Below are 12179 nucleotides of genomic sequence, written 5' to 3'. Positions count from 1 at the left end.
CCAGGACGTCTTGTCCCTTTGCTCGGAGGATGAGAGCACCATGGCGGAGTCCTATAAAGTGGGCCACATACTGACGGCATTCTGGATGACGCATTCCACCTTCTTATTCGTAAAGTCTGTTCCAGTGTGGAGTCTACCATTAAGGAATGTCGGCGATTCGAAGAGGTAAAAGGACGCCGTATAGCGCTCAACTTGGCAACTGACTTTGCAGCGACAGCTGCAGCGGACACTCACTAATCTGAACAGTTTCCGAACTCAATTGCTGATACAACAATGCTGCGTGGATCCTGAATATCATCGCTTGACGGTGGCTTCGTTGTTGAAGCAGTGTTCTCTTGTCGAACGCAGACGATTATCTTAGCTGCTGACCCCGTAATCAAGACTTCATCGCCAAGGGAGCTGTCTCGCCACGCGATGAGCACCTTATCACCGACCAAGGCTTCCGGAGGGTGACGCTTGCATCCCCGCAGCTCTGAATGGTCGATCGACCTGGGCAGTAATAAAAAGGCACTGCAAGAATTGTACGCGCTTCACTTGGCGGCGGCAACTACCGTGGACACGCACTAATCTGCGCATTTTCTGATTTCACGGTGGTTTTGTTTTGTTTGATTTTAGTTATTTATTTTTAAATACTGCCGCTGCCAAGCCTTCATGTCACCCCCGAAAATCCAGACGAAGACGTGAAGCTTTTGAAAGATTTTAGGGAAGAAATGCGAGATACGCGGGCCGCAATGGAAAAAGACCTCAAGGATGATCTTAAACAGCTAAAGCTATCTGTTCATTTTTTCAGTACCTAGTTTGACGCCATGCCCACATGTTATTCGAAAATTGAGAAGGAAAACACAGCTCTGAAAAATAAACGCTGTGCTTTTTGGCGAATGACACTCGCCAAAGTAGGTGGTAAGTGCGCGTAAACAAAGAATGGCAGACCTCGAGCAATACCCGCGCAACCGAAACGTTGAGGTCAGAGGCATACCCGAAGTTGCGGATGAGAAGATTCGAGATACACTAAAGAAGCTCGTTGAAGGTGTTTCGGAGAGCATCTCTGAGGACGAAATCGACACGTGCAATCGTGTGCCCAGGTAAGATGGTGGCTGCACCGAAGTTTTGGTGCGGTTTCGCTCTCGTGCCCAGCGACACGCGTTCACTGAGGAGGGGCACAAAAATGGGTATGCACACTGATTTTTTCCCCATAAAGTTCGAATGTCTACATCACAGAACGTTTGTGCCCAACACTCAAGAAACTCTTCGGGTAGGTCATCGCTGTAAGAATGAGAAGCAGTGAAAGCACGCGTGGACGCGGGATGGCAAACTTTTTTCCATGAAAACATACACGTCGCGTACGCTCCGTCTGACTTGCCCCCAGACTCTTGAGAAAATGATGTAGCCACAACTGATAGCGCAAGGCATTGCTCCTGTTTTCATAACAAGAAATGAATTACGATTTGCTGACTACAAATTATGTCACTAATCTCTGCCGTTCTTAGCAATGATGCACATCTTTTTTACACTTAAATACACAATCTGCTTGCGGCAAAGTAGGCGAGCTGGATGTCTTCGTTGCATCTTTAGATTTTTCATTTGAAGTTCTAATACTAACCGAAACGTGGTATCAGGAAGGACACGATATTCCTAAAATGGCCTGCCATAACACTTTCCCCAAAACTCACATCGCCAAAAAGGCAGGTGGGTTGTTGCTAATAGCCAAGCACAATGTAAACTGCGCGATAATTGAAGACTTCACTCAAAACACGGAAGCTTTCGAAATACTAGCAACCGCTTTCTGTGTCCTGTATAGGCCACCCACAGAGAGCGTATCGGTCTTTCTATCAATTATGGAAACGTTCTTTGGATGGATTAATGCAAATCGTTTGAAACTTGTGTTAGGGGGTGATGTTAATGTTAACATCCTAATGCAACATCACCCCAACATCAATTTCAAAATTTGCTAGAATCAAATGCCGTTGTAAACACGATTGCTATACCCACTCGCGTTACCCCCGATTCTGCCTCGTTGATCGATGCTTTTGTTACAAATATGGAAGCCCTCAATCTCTTATTCGGTGCGATTGGCGTTAATTGAAGCGATCATCTGGCCATTTTTATTCACAGAAAATAAAAAAACAAAAACCCCAGAAGCATACTTCTGCGTCATTTAGGTACATTAACCTTCTCACTGTACAAGCGTTTCGAAACGAATTATTCATTATAACTTGGGAAACCGTATTCAGTGCAACAGACCCAAATGAAGCCTATCATAACTTTTTGTCGTTGTTCAAATCAGTATAAAAATGTTTCATTCACAATGTTCTACATTTTAAAAAAGCTGAAAAACCATACATTACACCACATTTATTAAAGCTGATAAAACAGAAAGGCGCCCTTTATGCGGGATTCATCCATACGTAAAACTCGGACGACCTACATGGCTTTAAAACATTACGAAACACTGTGACAAGCTCCCTCAGGCAAGCTAAACGTGCTTACCTATTTAGCTATTCAACACTGAATTCATGAGAAAAAATATTGTTTTGTGAAACAGACTCAACAATGTACAGTGCTCAGCGATTGAAACGCGATACTCGGAGCGCGTGGCTGCCGGTGCTTGTTGCACCACAGGTGAGCGCTTGTGAAAGCGAGCTGATGCATTGCGGTATACGGTGAGGGTGAGAGCGTTCGTGACGCATGCTGACTGCATCCGGGGGACAGCCCTTCAGTGTGCGGTTCTTGGCGGTGCCATAGGGGTGCTACATGCCATGGCTTCAAAACGCTGCGCCTGCGTGCCGCGCCGCTCCGCGCAAAGCTGGGCGAGCTGGCCCCGCGCGCGTTATGAAGAATTTGAATGCGCGTTTATCGCGATGTGTTATCGTGGTGCGCACCGCACGCAGGCGCAGCGTTTTGAAGCCATGACATGTAGCACCCCTATGGTGCCACCAAGAACCACACACTGCAGGGCTGTCTCCCGGATGCACTAAGCATACGTCACGAACGCTCTCACCCTCACCGTATACCACAATGCGTCAGCTCGCTTTCACAAGCGCTCACCTGTGGCGCAACAAGCACCGGCAGCCACGCGCTCCGAGTATCACGTTTCAATCGCTGAGCACTTGGCCGACAGCAGGAACATGCGCAGGGTGCTGAACTAATTGTGAACGGCGCACCAACGTCGGGTGCACAGCTGGCAAACGCATTTAACATTTTTTTTGTGTCTCTTGAGAGCAGCTCTTGCAATGCGGGTATTTTGAACTGCTTGCCACCAAGAAAATTTAATAGCGCGTTCTTATTACCAAGTGATGCCAATGAAATCTTCCGCACGTTCTCAGAATTTTGTAACAGTACGGCATGTGATGCCGATGACATTCACTATCCGACCAATTAAGTACACATTGGATATCAGCTGCCCTGTACTTCAGCACGTGTACAACCTCGCTTTCGAAAAATTATTTCAACACGCATGCAAATCGATAAAGGACCATTGTACTCGAAGGTGGTGATAGAAATGAACTGTCGAATAATAGCCAATGTCAATACTTCCCGTGTTTTCAAAAGGGATGGAATACTAATTAGTGAAAGCATGCAAACTTCTTGTAAGAAACACCTTATCCTAAATAATTCACAGTTTGCATTTAGAAAACATCTTTCAACCGAATCCGCGCTTCTCACACAAAAATAAATAATTCTGCAGCTAATTGCAGGTAATTCTGCAGGTAACTGTTAACATTAGGGATATTTGTAGATTTTTCAAAGGCATTCGATCGAAATAAACATGCCATATGATGCTCACACACAACCGATTTTTGAAATCCTCGGGGCTCGTCCTGTTCAATGTCTGCATGATGAAAAACTTATAGGAGCTACAACAGTGAAACATAACCACATTTTAATTTATTAGAAAACTGTCGAGCCTGACTCCCAATCAGAAAATTTATAACACACGTCATTCAGAAACACGGTTTGTGACCTGCCCCCGCACCACTTACGGAAAATAATTATAATTTTCATTTACAGACATGGGCGTTACCATGTCTATCAAATTCACGTAATCAATGAACAATGTTGTGTTTGTATTTTTTTGTTTTTGCATTTCTGTGGTTCACCTTATTGACTCTGAGCAATCATCATGTTGCAGTGTGCCATTAAGTTTCGTTTCAACGTGAATTGATTATGTTACTGCCAAAGAGTGTGAATTATTTTACTACATTGATTTATGTATTTTTGCTTTTGCTCTTGTATAAGTAGAGACATTTGTTTTATACATACATCAGGGGCCACTGACACCGTCAAGCTACTTCTGTTGGCTTTTTTGTCCACGCTCCTGACATCTATAATGTAGTCCGTTGTAATATCTGTATTTCGATGTCTTTCGAGGCACATGACCCGGTACTGTCGCAGCCGCACGGCCTCATTCTTCCAAAAAGCTACGCCGACTATAACCCCCGACCACCCTTTAGCTACTCCGATGACCGGCAGGACCGTTTGTCTTCCCGCCCTGAGCTCAACTCGACCGACTCTAACAGTCCCAACAAGACTTGTTTTCCTTTCCTCAACTTCGGTTCCTCTTCTCAAGTCATCCAAAATGGAATCGCGCTTTCAACGCTTTGCCATTTGGAAGCACATTACGAAACTACCCCGGCAGAGACCGTGTCTCCTTGTTTAGGTCCCAGCGTGCCGTCTTCACTCCCAGGGCATGAAATCACAGTGATGATCGCACCCGATCTTTCGCAAGTAGAAGTCGACGCTCTTCGCTATCTATTGACGGCCTGTAAAGACAACTCTGATTTATACAGCCGTCCACTGAGTACAACACACGCTGTGAAGCACCGCATAAACACTGGTGATGCAGACCCTGTGCGCAGACGGCCCTATCGCGTGTATCATGATGAACGCCTCGTGATCCAACAAGAGGTAGAGAAAATGTTCAGCAAGAAAATCGTTGAACCATCTTGTAGTGCGTGGGCGTTTCCTGGTGTTTTAGTTAGCAAGAAAGACGGCACTTTGCGTTTCTGCGTGGATTCTCGAAAATTAAGATCACGATGAAAGATGTGTATACGTGCTGCCGCGCATTGACGACACTCTTGATTGCCTGCATGGTGCCAGATACATTTTCTCTATCCGTCTGAGATCTGGATACTGGCAGGCAGCCGTCGATGAGAAAGACCGGGGAAAAACGGCAGTCATGGCTGCTTATGGTCTTTATAGATTCCGGGTTATGCCATTTGGTCGCTGCAATGCTCCGGCCACATTCGAGAGAATGATGGACTCCTTTTTGGGCGATTCTAGGTGAACGACTGGCTTCTGTTTTCTAGATGACGCCATCGTTTTTTCACCAGCATTTGCGACGCATCTGGAGTGCCTGTCGGATATACTTTAACTATTTCGACGCTCTGGCCTTCAGCTAAATTCAAAGAAGTGTCGTTTTGGCCACCACCGAAAAACAATTCTTGGGCACCTTGTCGACGCCTTGGAGTTCAGCCTAACTCCGAAAAAGTTCTTGCCGTCACCATGTTCCCCGGGTCATGCTCGACACACAATGTCCGCATCTTTATAAGACTTTGCTCCTATTTCAGCCGTTTTATTGAAAATTTTGCCGATGTAGCCCGTGCTCTCACACACCTTTTGAAGAGCGGTGCAACCTTAACATGGGGTCGCAATCAAGCCCAAGCATTCAGCACTCTGACTTCCCTCCTATCCTCATCGTCAATTTTGGGTCACTTCAAAGCTTCCGCCACCATCGAAGTGCGTACCGACGCAAGCGGCAATGCGATCGGCGCCGTAAGAGTCCAATCGGAAGTGGGTAAAATGCGTGTGATTGCGTACGCCAGCCATTTGCTGTAGAGGTCAGAAAACAATTACTCAATTACGGAGCGCGAGTGCCTTGCCCTTGTCTGGGCCCTCACAAAATTTCGACCATTCTTGTGCGGCAGCCCTTTTACAGTCACCACAGATCACCGCGCACTTTACTGGCTTACCAACCTGAGAGACCCAACCGGGTGGTATGGTCGCTGGGCATTGCGTCTGCAGGACTATACGTTTTCGTCACCTATTAGTCGGGCCGGTTGCATAAAGACGGCGACAGCTTCTCACGTCACCCTGTTGACCCCCCCCCCCCCCCCCCCGAGACAACCCCACCTGCCGATGTAGCTTGCGTCTTCGCAGTATCTGACATTCCTCAATTCGCTGACGAGCAGCGCCATGACCGTGGCTCCGTTCACTCATTCAACGTACGAACTCTGCGTCACCAGACCCTTCTGTGGGCAACTTCACCTTACCAAATGGCATTTCATATCGCCATTACTACCCTGATCGTCTTGGCCAGCTGCTCGTTGTTCCCAGCCACCTGCGATCGAGCGTCCTGTACCAACTACACGACGTACCCACCGCAGGCCACCTCGGGATAACCAGAACTTATAATGGTGATGGCGTTGGTTCTTTTGGCCAGGGCTTTATTACCGATCAGAACACCGCTACGTTGCCTTGTGTGACAGCTGCCATCGTCGGAAAAAGCCCCCCACTCTCCCGTCCGGAGAACGTCAACTCCGGTTTGGTTTTTCTTCGAACTCGTTTTTCTTCGAATGCAAACATTAGGCTATATGGCTGCTTGTAGTTATACCAGAAAAATAATTGGAACACACGTGCACAATCTGAGCGTAGTAAGTACGGCTATTTCAAAAAATAACTATGTAGCATGCGCAGTTATTGCTGCAAGGCACTCTCTAATAAACATAAGCGTACGTCCCTATGAGTATATCATTGGCTATGAAAATAACTGACACTATGCAGCTCTGATGATTACCAAAGCTCTCTCTTTCATTTCCTTGTGTCAAAAGACTGACAGGTATTGTAGTTATATATTTAGTCATGTTTTGGTCTTGTGTAGCTGGCGACCAAATTGGGCACATAGGTATTCTATTCAAAACAACGATATTGCAAAAAGAAGAGAATGTGTAGCACTGAACATCACTACACTTTTTATTTTTTGTCGTTTGTTCTGGAACCTCTCTATGTAAAGCGTTAAAATGTCGTCAATTCCTATATAAACTTTCCAAGCGTCCGAAGTTGGCATGTTTTAGTAAGCAGCCATAAAAACGAAGATGGGGGGCCATAAAACATTTACGTGTGCGAATAAAGAGTGGTGCAAATTTGTTATCAAGCATGGGGGTGCCAGAATAGGGTTTGTATGCCAGAAGTCGCTCATTAAGGTGCTTTACCCGCAATTTCATATAAAGAGTGCCAGAATTAACTGGAAATTTTCATCTGTACTTTGTGTATGTGTATGAAGTATTTACTTAAAAATGCGAATGTTACGCACGATGGCACAAGTCTGAAGTTTGCGTTTTGAAGTTTTGATGCGGAGCCACCGCATAAACAGAAAATAAAAGCCAACTGCCCCTCTGTCAACACGACAACGATGAGGGAATGCGAACATTTCCAAAATCAAGCCCAACATCAAATGAACCCCCCAAGAAATGGGCGGGCCCACAACACAGCCCCTTACATTACACATCAGGCATTTCTTATCGGGAAGGCTCACTGCCCTGTGATTTTCCTCTCAACTGCTTTACTGATACGGACATTTGATGGCTTTTGTTAGCGCTCAATCATCGCCGCCGCTAGACGGAGGGAAACTTTTCTGTTTAATTGTGCCCCTTCATTCACCCATCTCCAAATCCATCCTGCTTCTACCTTGCAGGAATGGCGCAGTCGGATAGACGCCGGCTTCTCAACGCACGAAACACCGGTTCGATTGCGACTACCGGAAGCCATGTGGTTGTTTTCTCACTTCACCCACAGTCATCGCGGTCAACGAAAGTTGGTTTTACGCAGTGTGCTATAGGTGGACTACAGAAGACATCAGTGCGAGGCTGAAAGCTTTGCTTAAAAAATCATTTTAGTTTGTGTGGAACTTGGACCCCGTTTCAAGAGTTCCACCCCACTGCCTTATCGCCGCACTACGTCGAAAACTTGCCAATGACATAACATAGCCTATTTTTTGCGCTGACACAGATATAAACGGGCCACAAAGTTTAAACCTAGCATATTTGTCCCTCGAGGCGTATTCCTATTCCTATTCATTGCCCCTTATTTCATCAATATTCCTCCATGTGTAACTCCGCTTGAGTCTGACTTGTAAATTTCCTGGCAATCGATGCAAATAAGCTACAGAGGAAGCTTAGAAGTTTCAAAGAATGCGAAGGCGAAAGGCAAGTGGGTAATATTCTAGATCTCCTATTGGACTTCCTGGTGTACTTTCCCTACCGCTCCTGTCATCCCTGGGCGAGCCCCTGGACAGTACCCTCCGATGGTCGTTCGGCTCACTTGCCACCGCCCTGGAGCCAGCGCTTCGCCATGGTGGGTACTTTTGTCTCTCAGTTCTTTTGTTTTGGACGTGCGGAAGCAGCATGTCCTCCTCTGGAGCACGCTGCCAAGCTCTTTCTCAGAGCTCTCCTCTAACCTTCTCCGGAACTGGTTGTTTGTGTACGCATGACCACAAGCTCGCGCATAGCGCTGAGATGTTTAGTAGCCATCTGTGCCGTTCAGAACCTTTTTTTTTTCATTTAATGCGTTCCATGAGACATAGGCTCTCGAATTAACAACAGTGCCTACAGGGTAGCACACTGCAGAAACTCACTTTGGGCAACGGGCTAGTAGCCCGGACGCAGAAGTGTCTTTGGTGTAATTGCTTCAGAAGGCTTTTTGTTGTAAAGTGGACTAAAAAGAAGGACAAATGTCCTGCTGCACAACGGAAGCATATTAAATCGCTTTTTATGGAATTATAAGTTCTAAACAAACTTATGTGACAACATGTACATGAGGAGAAAGAAGTATTCTCACGTGGTTTTGGGCGCGCTCGATATTGCCTCCGCATGCTTCTTCTACCGTCCCCGACGCGCATACCTTCAAGGTCCCGAAGAGTCTTTCCATACTTGGCCACGGCGTGCGGACAGCCGGAAATACTGGTACTGCCAACTATAATTAACAAAAATTTTTATTACCAAAAATAATGCGGCTTTAAGACCATATACACCTATGTACTCACTTCGTATCTCTCCTTCCGCACCTGTAGATAAAAAAACCAATATACTTTAGCGAAGGGGCATATAAAATGTAGCACAGTACCTTAGTGGCATGTAATATGTGCGATGAAAATAACAATTATGCAACTATTAGGTGTGTCTGGGGAGTGGAACCCCTAAAACAAGTACTTAAACCACAAACTGAGAAGATATGAATCACGAATGATTGTTGTACATTGTATCGGCTGTTTAGAATAAATATCTGGCTTCAGAAATAATATTTACTTTTCATAATGGTCTTCACATTTACAGCAATAGCTCCAAAATAATTTCCCGCAGCTTCTTTCGCCTAATTAGAAAACTATCAGGCCGAATACTGATTGCTTCTTCAATTTCCCATCTTGTCGGTAGGTTTCACCTGTTTGACAAGTGGCTGTTTGATAAAGAACGGCGTATACACACTCCCATTGCAGGATTCCGAAGAGTGCATTACTGGCAGTTTTCAATAGAAACCAAAATCACTACTCCTTGTTTTACCCCATGAGAACAAGCATTTTGTTGAATGCCGTAGAAACAATTACATATGGAACTGCTCTGGGATATTGTTATTGCAGGAGCACAATTGGTCAAAGAACAGCCGAGGAATTTTTTAAAGAGCAAAGCTGTTTAAGCTTCAGTTCCAGCACTGCCGGACGTAGCTCAAAAATTGGCGCAGCAACGTGGAGTATAAAAACGTGCAAGGCCGAGAAGTTGCAGGAGAAGGGTTGTGGAGGCAAGGAGCCGGCCAGCATGCGCGGGGACAGCGTAGCGCTCCGGAGACGTTCGGGTGCAGAGGCTAGCGCTGGGAATTGGCTGGGGTTAGTTGAGACGTACATCATGACGTGCATGTAACATGCACGTCTGAAGACACATGTTTCCTCCTAGTTGAGAGAGACGGCGTACGCTCGGTGGCATGAGTGCGCGACCTACCGTTGAGATGGCCAGAGCCAAGAAGAGAAGTTAATAGATATGGAGAGTGGCCGTTAAAGCGGAAGAATAGTCATGGTAGAGCTATAAAAAGCACAGTTAAAGCCAAACAAAACCAAAAGTTAAGCTACAAAAAGGCAAATAAGGCTATAGAAAATGCAAAGATGGATAAAGCAAAAGCCAAGCCTGAGCCGGCGAAGCCGACCAGCTCCGCGCTTTCCTCAGACTTCGCATCTCAATTGCGAAGGTGTCTGAAATATTTCTGTTGCTATTATGGTGGTTTTAGAGGAACTGCAACAATTATTGCCAGCGCCAATATGGAAGTACCGTTAAAGCGATAAAACTAGTGCATGACCTAGCTTGCAAATTATGCAGAAACTTAGAGTATAATCTACTAATGCGCAGCATTCTTATCCAGCTTGTCCAGTCCTGAGAGACCTAGCTGCGTCCCGATCGCTACTAGCTTCTCTACATCCATGTTAGAGTCATTAATGACGTGTTCTCTTAGCATTCAACTTTTCTGTAGATGTTAGGGGTGGAATCCTGGCAGGCTCACCAATTTTGTTATGAGTAGGACAAGGACTACGCAAGCAGAGAGACGAACGATGGTAACATGCTGACGGGTATATTAACAGGATGAAGGACGTGCACAAGAAAGTAAACGGCGGGTTGTTATAGACAGGACGGTTTTGTTTCACACGGAAGCACAACTACCAGTTCGAAGACTCGCCGTCTGGATGTTCGGAAACTCCCCGGGCGATGGCGGATGAGCAAGTGGGTTCACGTTTCATTGCGATGTCTTCTGGCGGCCCCGATAGAAGGAACGGCAGGGCCAAATAGCCAGAACAGAGCATCAGAAAATGGCACCCCAGCACCACGATGATGGTGCCCAGATGCGGTCTCGAGCCTGGGCGGATGGTAGCGGGTACCGACGGTCTTGTTCAAGGTGGCCCGTGGACCAGGCGTCCCACGGGGTCTTTTCCACATACCCGCGCCCTGTTCCGCTGCTTGACTTCCAGCCGTCGTTGTTAGAGATTCCGTGATCACTCGCTCGCGGCCCCTCTTCCTTGTCATCGCTGAAGTTTGGTCCATCGCTCGCATGGCCATTCATCACATTACCACCCCCCCCTTAAGAAAGTTGTTAAGGGACCAAGAACTATTCCTCTATTCACTAATCAGGAGCCGGAATTGGCCACAGCCACAGCGCCCTTACGCACTGCAGTCAGTGCGTTAAAACTAAAGGAAGTTAGAAGATGGCTTATCGCACCTGTTGCACGCGCAGGAAGTATGGAAGCGGAAGCAAGATTGGTTCTCAAACTCTCAAAATCAGTTTCTTGCACTATACGGTCTCGTTAAGCGTACATGCAGCGCAACATTTACGTCGGTCGTTCTTTGGCTGCACATGTGGCATTAAAACCGCTTAACATCATTTTGCAAATCCAGCCACTAGAACTCCTCTAAAATTCGCTGAGCAGTCTTGCGAATGCCCGCTTGTTGAGGCGTGACGCTCTCATGTGCGGCTCGGAAAATTGACTCCCGGCAAAATCTCCGGCACTACCATCTGCTTCAACGTCTTTCCCGCTGCAAATTGGCACTCTCAATTTAAGAGGGCCTCGCTGTCAACGAAAGTGCAGTGGTCACCTCGTGCGGAGCGAGACTCCGTCTCAACGTTTCTGTAACAGGACCTCAAAGTGAAGTCTTTCCGCTACTTTTGAGGTAGTCTAGCTCGGCTGAAACGAATGCATGAAGGCGGTGGCACGTTCAAACGTGTGGTCGGCTGTGGTTCATTCCTTGAAACGGCGGAAATTAGATAGCAAGGCTCCTAAGGTAGTTTTCGTCTCAGGCTGCTCGTCGGCGTTTCACTGCCGCCAGCAACTTCATACTCCTAGTCAATATCTGGTTGGTGAGGCTCCCTCACGCCTGAAGGGTGCCGAGAATCAGGTTGTAGATGGGACAACTCATGCAAGCTGCGATTATCTTTCTCACCAAATACGCCCTATGGACCTGGATTTTCGCTTCTGGGAGTTACTTGACGAAACCGTCAAGAAGAACTTTGCATATTATCCCAGTCAAACAATTATTCGTCGACCATATCCCGGCGGACGATCGCTGTGTCGCTTCCAGTATCTCGGAGCACGCTGTCGAATTTCCGTAGCACTCGTCCAGCAACAACTAGCATTCCCTTGACGAGAAACGGTG

The 12179-nt window shown here is 46.6% G+C and overlaps 1 long non-coding RNA gene across 1 annotated transcript in view; it reads right to left on the bottom strand.

The window, feature by feature from the left end:
- LOC144150946 (uncharacterized) overlaps window positions 1-12179 on the bottom strand; it is a 43662-nt gene that overhangs the window by 17927 nt on the left and 13556 nt on the right. Inside the window, exons 2-3 of the long non-coding RNA XR_013318586.1 lie at window positions 9038-9058; window positions 8833-8967 (exon numbers count right to left, since the gene is read on the bottom strand). This is a non-coding gene — a long non-coding RNA (uncharacterized LOC144150946). The remainder of the gene's footprint in view (window positions 1-8832; window positions 8968-9037; window positions 9059-12179) is intronic.

The sequence above is a fragment of the Haemaphysalis longicornis genome, unplaced genomic scaffold (genome assembly GCF_048455015.1).
Source record: "Haemaphysalis longicornis isolate Haplotype H1 unplaced genomic scaffold, Haemaphysalis longicornis Haplotype H1 scaffold_81, whole genome shotgun sequence".
In the NCBI taxonomy this organism is placed as follows: Eukaryota; Metazoa; Arthropoda; class Arachnida; order Ixodida; family Ixodidae; genus Haemaphysalis; species Haemaphysalis longicornis.
Note: the sequence above shows the minus strand (reverse complement) of the source record. Positions and strands in the feature narration are given on the sequence as shown.